A 10,986-nucleotide genomic window follows, 5' to 3' on the forward strand; every position below is an offset into this window, starting at 1 on the left:
GTTACAGAAACACTCTGACTGTTGAACAGATAGTTCAGTCTGTACATGTCTGTCTCTTTCACTCACAAACACGTTTTCAGATTCATGGATTCAATCAGTTGATGTTTGAAACTCTTCTAAATGATTCCTTGTAAACTTCTTCCTCTTCAGTCACAAACAAACAGGAAGTGATGTCACATGTGTTCCTGTCCACACAGCAGAATGAGTCTATTGCTGACAGTGATGTACAAACAGAGTGAGCATTTCTGAGGCCCAAAATAAACTGAGTAGTTCACTGAATGAACAATGGACTGTGAGCTCAGTTCCTTCATCATTAGTATGGATTATATATGTATATGTATTATATTAGTATCATATATATCAGGTGCTGCTGCTTTCAGTCATTGTGCAAATGTGCTGTTTGTAAGCTTGTAAAGCTGCAGTCAGCTGAGACTGAAGAAGTCACCTGATCAGTGAGCAAACGTTTCTGAAAACGTCCAGATGAACAGAATCAACCTTTTGGGATCAGCCAGCAATGCAGCATCATTGTTGTTCAGCTTCAGAGGTTTGCAGGAATGAACTGATAACCAGAAACAGCTGCAAAGTCCAAGAAAATACCAGCTGGAGTTCAGCTGCATTTGAAGAAGTCAAAGAAAAGTAAGGATGGCAAAGGGCGACGTTTTCTTCCAAAGAGCTGCAAACATGGTCGACGCCTCATTAGAAGAATCATCTGGACATTTGTGAGGAACTCTAACCAAGAAAGCAACGTCACACAGATCCAACAGACAGTTTCCATGACTGCAAGTGTTGAGTGGAAAAATGCTACATTGCATTATTGCATCCTCTCACCACAGGAGGCGCTGTTGGCACCACTGATTGCTGATCAGCTGTTCTCTGATGATCTGATTGATACTGTGAATAACGGGACTCACTGAACTCTGTGACACAGTGAAGATTACAGAGTTTAACTTCAACATCTGACTGACGTCACACAGACAGAAGGATGAACCAGTGAGGCACAGAACACAGTTACTGGAGATACTGGATCAGCTCCATGTGAACCTCTGATGGAGAAGCTGCTGAGCCAGAGAAACATCAGGACATGACAGCAGCTGCACTTATCTAACAACATGTAGCAGAGCTGATCTATGTTAGAGGATCTATCACAGCAGCTGAAGCCAAAGTCCAACACTGGATACCAGCTGAGCCTGTGCTGAGTGTAGTGTTACAGGAAAAGGGCAGAAACACTGGTAGCTCCCAGTGATGCTGACTGGGGCACAGAGCTGAATGATGCAGCATCAGGACACTGTTTCAGTCTGACTGACAGAGAAACCTGTAGCTGTATCTACATGTGAGGCAGAGGCCACACAAGCAGCTTTCTATGTTTCACAGTGACTGAGATCTTCAGTGGGGGTGGACATGCTCCTGTACAGACCTCTGAGGAGAACCAAGGTGCAGTCAAAGAGTCCAGTCTGTCCTCACAGATGTGAACATGTGCTTTCATCAGGTCTGCTGTCAGCTAGCAGGCTCACATCAGAATCACTGTTCCTGAAAAACACAGTCTGTGTGACATCATCAGTCAGCTGATGGTCCCAGATCTGAATGGTTTCTGTCTCTACTGAGGAAGTCAGAGAATATCACTGAGGTGTGGATCAGGTCTGAGTGAGCTGTGGAGGGACAGCTTTAAACAGTCCACAGGTCTCACGTCCTGCTCAGTCTGGTAGCAGATACCTCGTATTGTTCCAGATGTGCTGACATCAGCAGCAGCACAGCTGTGTGATACCATGAATCTCAGTTATTGATCCAACACACAGTAAATACAAAGATCAGGATTTCTGAGAGTAATCATTATGAGTCTGAACACATGATCACTGAATGTTAGTCTCCACAATAATAAGCTAACACAAGCAAACACAGCTTTCAGCTCTTATTTTGAAACTGGCTTATTTAGAGAGCTGTGATGTGAGCGTGCCTGGCTCTGAGGCACTTGGGTCAGCCTCTGTTGTTTAGAAGTGTTACAGACTGTGAATGACACAGACCTGTCAGTTTCCATGTTTGTCTGTAACACAGCTCAGGGGCTCCATGCTGAACGCATCCATCCAGTGTTATTGATCCAGGACTGATACCAGCATTGGGATCAATACTACAACACACAATCACATGTGTCCACGTGATGCAGTTTGAAGAGCAATCAGATGTCTCTGTATGAGGAGGCGGGGTCACAGGAGGTTCACAGAAACTCTGCAGCAGCATCATCAGCTCACATGGAAACTTTGATGATTCACTTCTGTGGTGTTTTTACAGAAACACGTCACAAAATTAGCTCCACCTGTTTTGTGAGCTTTGAGTTTCTTGTCTTCATCCTGGATTCTTGTGTTGCTGTTTTTACACACAGCAGATATTTCCTGGTTGCTTCCTTGATGACCACATGAAGCTTTCTGAAGCTTGGATTGAAAACACTTCATTACTCAAAGCTTTCCAACACAGGCCTCTGTGCTGCCATCTGGTGGACAAACATGTGAAGTGCAGCGTGAAGCTACAAATGAAACTGCTTCAGCTACGTTTATATATAACATACTATAACCTATATAACTATATGTACAGTGTATTATGTAGGTGTTAGAGCTGGGGGTAGAACTGCTGATGGCCTGGTTGTTATTTATGTTCCCCATGGTTCACCAGCTCTCACACAACATCAGCACCAATGATCCTTATAAACCTCTGAATCAGGTCCTGAAGCAGTGACGTCCTGAGTGAAGACCTCACTGATCACATGACTCTGGTCACCTGACTCAGTGTTTCTGAAGCAGTGTGCTGGGTTTTTAAAAATACGTGGCTGCTGCCTGATGTTGGGCCCACAGAGGAAGACGACTCACTCGCTCTTCTTCACTTCCTCCTTAAACATGTGGAAGGAGAGCAAAGTGCTGCCAGACTCTTATTTCTGACAGGAACAGAAGAAACCACAGCAAACTGGTCCAGTTCTTCATCTTCATCACAATCTGTTTATTTCTGATGGTGTCTTCAGTCTGAGGTTTGAAGTTTCCATGTCTGTGTGATGTGTGGTGTGAAGGCTGCTGGTTAAACTGGGACTCACTGTTTAAAGCACTGAGTGCTCATAGAGAGATGCTCCATGAGTCCCAGTACAGACTACAAACATGGTGGAAACTTAGCTTTGATATCCACACACTCTGCACGTCTGTGAGTAACTGTGATGAAGATGTGCAGAGATCTGTGTCCAAACAGGAGAAAGACTGTAAAGACTCTGTGCTTCTAACAGCCTCTGTTAACATATGTGAGGCTGTTTGTTGTTGTTGCCATGGAGCTTTTCACTGTTTGGGTCAGCAGGTCATGTGATCAGGTTTGTTCTGCTGGACGATGGTTCAGTGTCAGGTTTGTTTGCATTCATCAATAAATATCTAAATAAATCAAAGACTCCATGTTTGTTCTTTCATCATGTGACCTCTGCTCATCCATCTCTGTGTGTATCAGGATACATTTGGTTCATAATACACAGAAAAATCAGAGTTATTACCTGTAATAAATGTGAAAGATTCCTGCAGTGATAACCAGGCAGGACTGAAACACATCCAAGCTGTCACCACGGTAACAGCAGCGTCCATCCACAGGTGAGGGGAGGAGCAAAAAGAGGGACTTTGACCATTTTATACTAAAAACACTCAACTAATGTTTCTAATATGAAACAAATAAGCCCACATTAATGTGAGCGTTTATTAAATAATAATAATGATGATTTCCTCCTGATCTCATTTCCACAGCAGAGAAAACTGTGGTGTATATTGAGGTGGAGGGTGTGGTCTGTGGCTCAGGTGTAGAGTGAGGGTGGGGTGCACCACAGCAGCATGCTGGGACTGCTGAGGGTGGAGGAGGGAGTGATGATGACATCAGAGCTGCAGCACAGAGACCAGTGAACACACAGTCTGTTCATCTTTGCATAGATACAATATACAGCACAATATTGAATGACAGACACGCTGTGGGAGCTTCCACAGATACACTGACGTCAGCATCCAGAGTCCTCCTGCTGCTCCCCCCTCAGAGCCCCGTGATCAGCACCAACACATTCAGTTAGATGACAGAGTCCAGCTGCAGCTAGAATCAGCTCCCCTCTGTGAACAACAGCACAGCGTCAGTGTTTCACACTCAGTGAAAGGAGGAAACAGCAGAAGAACACCATGTGTGCTACGTTTCCCAGGACACACTACAAACTGCACAAATACAGAGCAGCACGTGGAAGGACCTGGAGCTGCATTTACAGAGCTGCAGACAGCGTGATGTCCTGTATGGACAGGTGGAAGGAACCAAGTCCTCAGCTGGAACACTCGTGTTTGTCCACAGACAGGAAACACAGCAGGAAACTTCCTCACAGAAGTGCAGCTCATGGATAACACACTTCCTGTCAGTCAGAATGAGGCTGCAGCCAAACACAGAAAGGTGTTTTTGTCCAGATGAGCCCAGAGAAGAAACACGAGTGTTCACAGACATCAGAAGCTCAGAGAGGTGAAACATGAGGTTGGAGTCCTCGTCAGCATCCAGAAGAGCTGCTGTGAAACCCTGAGTACTCATGACAGACTCTGATGGCACAAACACATCATGATTCAAACAGAAAGACAAACATGGAGCTCCTGATCCTCCTGCATGAGAACAAGCTGACATGAGCGCTGTGTCTGAGAGTGTCTCCCTGTCACAGTGACAATAACACAGCTGCTGCTCACAGTCATTAAACTGACCTGAGGTCAGCTGTGCTCCTTACATATGAACCATGTGACCTCACATCAGTGCTGTGGATGACTGTAGTCATAGAAGAGTAGAGCTGTAGCAGGTGGTGTGAGGAGGAGGTGGTGTATTCTAGTTAACGCAGTACTGAAACACTCCAGCAGAGGGCGCTGTTAAGTCCTTATTGTAACACAGTTACTGTGTGCAGTTAGACTTCATACATAATCTGCACTTATTTCCATCAGACATGCTGTCAGTAAATGATTGGTTTCTATTGATTCTACTTCCTGTTGACTCGTTTGATGACAGTGAAACAATCACAGCTGATTGTGTGATGATGTAAACTGTCACTGTTACATTCAGTGTGTGTGACATAATGTTAGTGCAGGCTGATAACAGCCTGGTTCTGTTAGAAACACATGAACGTGTCCATAGATCAGTGTGTGTTTAACATGAGAGCTTCAGCCCTGCTGATGTGTTAAATAAAGACATGCAGGAAAACTGATGAGACTCTGAAATAACTCTTTATATTTATAATGTAACTCTGCATCAAAAGAACAACAAAGGATCCCAGACAGGTTTCTGTGAACAAAGACCATTCTGATGTTTCTGTGTTTCTAACACTTTGACATTATTAGTAAACAGACTGCAGTGAGCAGCATTTATAAAGAGCTTCTATATAAAGATATGACAGCTGTTTGACAAGTTTATCACTCTGTGTTTGGACCTGATCAGTCCAGCTGTTTACTTGAAACATGTTCATTTACCTGTTCTGTTATATTCATGTTCTTGTCTCTGTTGAAAACACATTTTAATGTCCCTCAGATTTTTCTCCCAGATGAATAAATATAAAAATGACACAAACTGACTGCAGCTACTTTTTGTCCTTTCTGTCAAAAACCTTCATGTGACTCATGAGAGACACGTTTCAGCTGTTTGTGACAGATCAGAGGCCAACAAGTCATTTATAACACTTTCCATCATTGTTTAAAGTTCTCAGTGTTTCTGTGTTGCTGCGTATAGGATCTCCCAGCATCATCACTGTGCTGTCCAATCATTGTGTGCGAGGTTACCCTTATAGTGCGATGTGTGTTTGCACAAAGAGAAGCATGTGTGTCAAATATAAATAAGCACAGAACAGAAACAGCTGCTCGTTTCTTCTGTTTAGAGTCAAGTTAGTGTTTTGTGTCTTTGTTTGAGGCCTGATGTCGAGCAGAGGTGTGTGTAACTGCACTGCTCTGTTATATGTGTGAAGTGTGTGCTTCTCTTCAGCATCATCTTTGTCACTGCTGATTCCTTTGTGTCATCATGTGTTGAGAAGAGAGAACAGTTATAACGGAGGAGCAAAAGGAAGCCCTGAAATCTGCATCAACAAGGAAGTGTTGGCTCACCAGTGATCCCAGCAGAGCCACTGGTTTGGCTCCAGTTGTTCTAGATTCAATGATGTTGTTGCTACAGATACATGTCAGCATCTTTATTGTAGTAAAGTCTTGTAATGTGAAGATAGAAACAAGGCAGCAAACAGCTCCATGATCTGATCTTAATGATGTTGTTTTTATTCCTGTCTGTCAGAACTGGATTGGAAACTATCAAAGGTCTAAAAACAGCCTCGACCCTCCCACAGAGCAAACTTTACACACGTCATCTTTCAGCTACAATCTTTGTTGCAGGGATCTTCTGCCAAACAAGGCTGAGAGAAGATTTCTTACAGCTGTCATGTTGATGCTGTTTCAGTCTTTGGGCAAACACACTCATATATTAGGGCTGATATCAGGGCTGCACAAGTTCTTTGTGTTTGTGATCATGAATAACAGAAGTGTGCCTGTTGAAGATCATGTTTCTACATTATTATATGTCCTGTTATTGTTCTGTGTTATATTCAGCTTTCAGCATCCTTTCCCAGCCCCCTGTTACACCATCCATACAAAGCCAATCTGACTGTGAGCCAATGTGTTTGTTTGTGTTGGATCAATAGATTTGACAGACTTGGTTCATCCAGAGGGAAACAGTCCAAATTCAGATCTAATGAAATGATGGAGGCTGTTTCCTACCACGGTGCTGATGTGTGACTAACAAGGCTCATGGTCTCCAGCAGACAAGCGCCTGGAATGAGGTGAGCTGAGTGTTGCTTTGGTGGGTCTGTGCCCACCAGGGGCGGATCTAGAAGGGTGGCATGGGGTGGCAAGTGCCACCCTAAAAAGATCCCTTGCCACCCCAGTTTTGCATATGACGGTGTTGTTTATTAAAATAAGATAGCATTAACAGTTTGAGCGTAGTTACAGGCAGCAGTGAATATAAATGCTAAAACTGAATATATTCCATAGTGTCCCCCCCCTCCATCAGTAACAAATGGTTCAGCCCATAGCAGGACCGGCTTTTTTCTTGTTTTCAGCAGCAAGCGATGCTTATGATCGTGCCAGAGCACATTTTGAACAATACTATGGGAATTTCGGATTTTACACAGCTGGGTGGATGTTACACTGTGGAAATGGAAGGACGGTGAGTGTTATTAACCCTCTGTGGTCCACGGACACGCTGCACCTCCAAATCACATGACTGATGTGAGCTGACACAGCAACAAGCTGCAGCCACGCTGAGTCTCTGTTTCAGCCACATTGAAAGTTCGGACTTTAAAGTTTTTTAATTTTAATTACAGGCCAGTAAATCCAGAGTTATGATAATATATATCAGCCACGCTTTGTTCTAAACACTGTTGTCATGTTTTTGTGTGTTTTAAGCGCGAAAACAGGAAAAAAAGGAAAAAATCCACGTTTCTTTTACAGTAAAAGATGCTACTAGGATTTAGGTTCTTTTTATTTGATTTAGGTTTCTTTTCAGATCAGTAATAGTTACACTGAACAAAAATATAAACGCAACACCTTTGTTTTTGCTCCCATTCCCCATGGGATGGACGTAGAGACCTAAAATTCATTCCAGATACACAATATAACCATCCCTCCCAAACAGTGGTCACAAATCAGTCCAAATGTGTGGTAGTGGGCACATCTGCTATATTGAGATAATCCATCCCACCTCACAGGTGTGCCACATCAGGATGCTGATCTGACATCATGAGTAGTGCACAGGTGTACCTCAGACTGCCCACAACAAAAGGCCACCCTGGAATGACACTGAGCAACCAGGACCGACTGCAAATCCAGGATAAAGAGTTTGAGTGAATGTGGTGTTGAAGGTGTGGAGGTGGATCAGAGTGTCAGAGGAAACTCTGTAGAAGGACAGAGTGCCAGCAGGACAGTCCACATACACTGCTGCTCTGTTAGAGACAGAGGAGGAGGAGGAGGAGGAGGAGGAGATGGATGTTTCTCTGTTATTGTGCCTGACAGAATCAGGACCATCATCAGAGCACCTCAGACTCCAGGACTGATCATTGTGTCCAAACACACAGTCATCACTGCCTCCTTTCCTTCTGATGCTTCTGTAACTCACTGATATATAAACATCTCCTGTCCACTCGACCTCCCAGTAACAGCGACCAGTCAGACCATTTCTACACAACAGCTGAGCCCAGTAATCAAATCTGTCTGGATGATCAGGATATGACTGAACCTCCTCCACACGTGTCACCTTCCTGTTGTTGTCAGACAGTTGGAGCTTTGTGTTCACTGTGTTTGTGTCGATTGTGAGTTGACAGGAATCTGATGGAGAGAACAAACACAATCCAGCTGCAGTTATTGATCCATCATCTGTTCATTGATTGACACTTTGATGATGACTCCTGACATGATGAAGATGGTTGAATGTGTGCTGCTTTGTTTTCATGAATCCCATTAAAAACACACTTACACTTCCTCAGACCTGGTCTCAACCATCGGACTCCAGCAGGCTCCACCCTGAAAGGAGGAGGGGGGTCAGAGCAGCACAGTCAGCATGCACACATGGACATTACATGGCTCTCACACACACACTGTTACACACTGAGCTCAAAGCTCGGCTCCACTGTTTTATTCAAAGAAATCTACATTTATTTATCAGCACATTTAAAAACAGCTTGAGCCAAAGTGCTGCACAGAGTAGAGAGAAAATAGGAAACATACACAGTAATGACTATAAAGACTGGTCAGGATTGAAAGCTACAGAGTACAAATGTGTTTCCAACCGGCTTTTAAAAATGTCCAGTGTTGGTGACGACCTGATGTGAAGGGCGACTGTTCCAGAGTTTGGCTGCAGCCATCGATAAAGCTCACCTCTGTTTTTACGTCTAGTTCTGGTCAGAAGCTGCTTATCTGCAGACCTGAGGGCTCCACTTGGATTCTTTTGTTAAAGAGAGATAAGATGGAGCCAATCCATTCACAGATTTAAAGACAACCAGATCTGGAAGTGGATTCTACCACGTACTGGTAACCAGTGGAAAAAGCTGGTGATGGGTCGTCCAGCACAGACCCACCGCTGGAACCAGACAATTGATGAGGGAGAGAACTGTGACAGCGCCGTTCCTTCACTTGACCTCAGTCGCTCTCGTCTGCTCCCTCGTAACACTGCTCTTTATTGAGCTTACATGAATATGCACAAGTTCATTATGACGTCTTACACAGGTATGAACAAAGAGTACCAGTCTGTGCATAGTGTGTGTGTGTGTGTGTGTGTGTGTGTTTGTTCCAGATGTGACCCTGTGACCCCAAAGCTGGTGCTAAGAGTCCAGCGGTCCCCCTAACAAAGGGCTCTTATACTTAACCAGACACAGAGTAGGTGTCCTCCTACACCAGGGGTCTCAAACTCGCGGCCCGCGGGCCAATTGCGGCCCGCAGGACGATAGTTTTTGGCCCCACCTTAATATGAAAATGTAATGTTAGTTTGATAATGTATGACACTTTACAGTGTTGTGGGTGGAGCTGAATTAACCCACCAATCAGGGTGGGATATGGATCTCAGGGGACACCAGCCGGGCTTGATGCAAGCAGGGAAACATTTCTCAATGAGTCAAAGTTCCAGCAGCGTTGCCCTGGAGTGTTTCTTTCTTTCCTGTGCCTGGCTGGCTTCCTCCTTTCTATTGGGCAAACGCCGACATTCGCCCCAGCGCGCTGCGTTCACAACACTTCAAAAAAAGTTGTTTTTTTAAGTTGCTGCCCAGCGGGACATTATACGTATATAGATTTATACACACGTCAGTGGGATTTAAAGTTATTTTTCCACAGAGAGAGATCTCATATAAACTCTCACAGTGATGCGTAGGCGGCGGGATAAAAGAAAAGTCATGAACTCAATGCAGCCCAATTTAGTCTGCAGTCACATAGCGACACCTGTTCATCGGCAACAACAGTCCCCGGTAACCCGGACTAATTATAGGGTCGCACCGTAATTTGTGGCTCCATGTTTTTATTTGCATCACTGCGTTTGCATTGCAGCAAACATGAACATTACATATATTTCAATATAATGTAAAAGCAGTCAAAACAACTAACATCAGAAACAGCTGATGTTATTTGTTATATGTCACGGTGTCGTTTCCGCTTCTTTCTCCTGTAACAACAGCCCGGCGCCGTGAGCAGTCGCCTTTTTTGCGCTCGCTATCCCTGCACTTTCTACCATCTGCAAACGCCACGGTGTTCGTGTCGTCATGAAAGACATGAACATCGAGCGTAAAAACAAAGGAGACTGCTACCGGCTTTTTATCTGCCGATCGCCGTGCTACGGTTGCAAGAAAAAGAAGCAGAAATGACGTTCTCTACGCGTTGAGACGTTCCCCGTCCGTCGGCTAAACGCTTGATTGAAACTTCAATGCGACAGTGACACCAAGTAGAATTATAAATGTCACATAGCCCCAAACATGTCTTTTTCAAAGCCTGCGGTGAAGAGAAAGGTTGGTGATGAGCACCGACAATTTCAGGAAAAGTGGGAAATGCAATATTTCTTTGTTGAGCACAGGGGCACCCCGACCTGTCTCATTTCCACAGAGAAAGTTGCGCTGCACAAGGAATACAATTTGAAACGTCATTACACAACTAGACATGCTGAGCTGGATGCAAAATACCAGGGAGACGAGAGAGCGAACCGGGTTGCCAGTCTTAAAACAGATCTACTGAGGCAGCAAGATTTCTCCAAGAAAGCAACCAAAGAGAATAATGCAGTAGTCGGAGCCATGTGGTTAGTGAGATGATTGCTAAAGCAGGGAAGCCATTCACAGAAGGTGCATTTGTCTAAAAGTGCATATTGCAGGCTGCAAATATAGTCTGTCCGGGAAAGAAAGGTCAGTTTAGCAACATCAGCCTTTCTGCCAACACCGCAGCAGATCGCATTTCTGACCTGTCAAGTGAC

At 44.4% G+C, this 10,986-nt stretch overlaps 1 protein-coding gene across 1 annotated transcript in view; it reads left to right on the forward strand.

Annotated features, from left to right (window-relative positions):
* LOC146679651 (stonustoxin subunit beta-like) overlaps positions 1-1,268 on the forward strand; it is a 17,842-nt gene extending 16,574 nt beyond the window's left edge. Inside the window, exon 5 of the mRNA XM_085450404.1 lies at positions 1-1,268. This exon is cut by the window's left edge and continues 553 nt beyond it. The gene's annotated coding sequence lies outside the window, so the exon portion shown is untranslated.
* Positions 1,269-10,986: the final 9,718 nt, after the last annotated feature.

This window comes from Copadichromis virginalis, unplaced genomic scaffold (assembly GCF_057382275.1).
Source record: "Copadichromis virginalis isolate Kocher_CV1m ecotype Utaka unplaced genomic scaffold, C_Virginalis_male_GT1.1 unmapped_scaffold_1, whole genome shotgun sequence".
Taxonomy (NCBI): Eukaryota; Metazoa; Chordata; class Actinopteri; order Cichliformes; family Cichlidae; genus Copadichromis; species Copadichromis virginalis.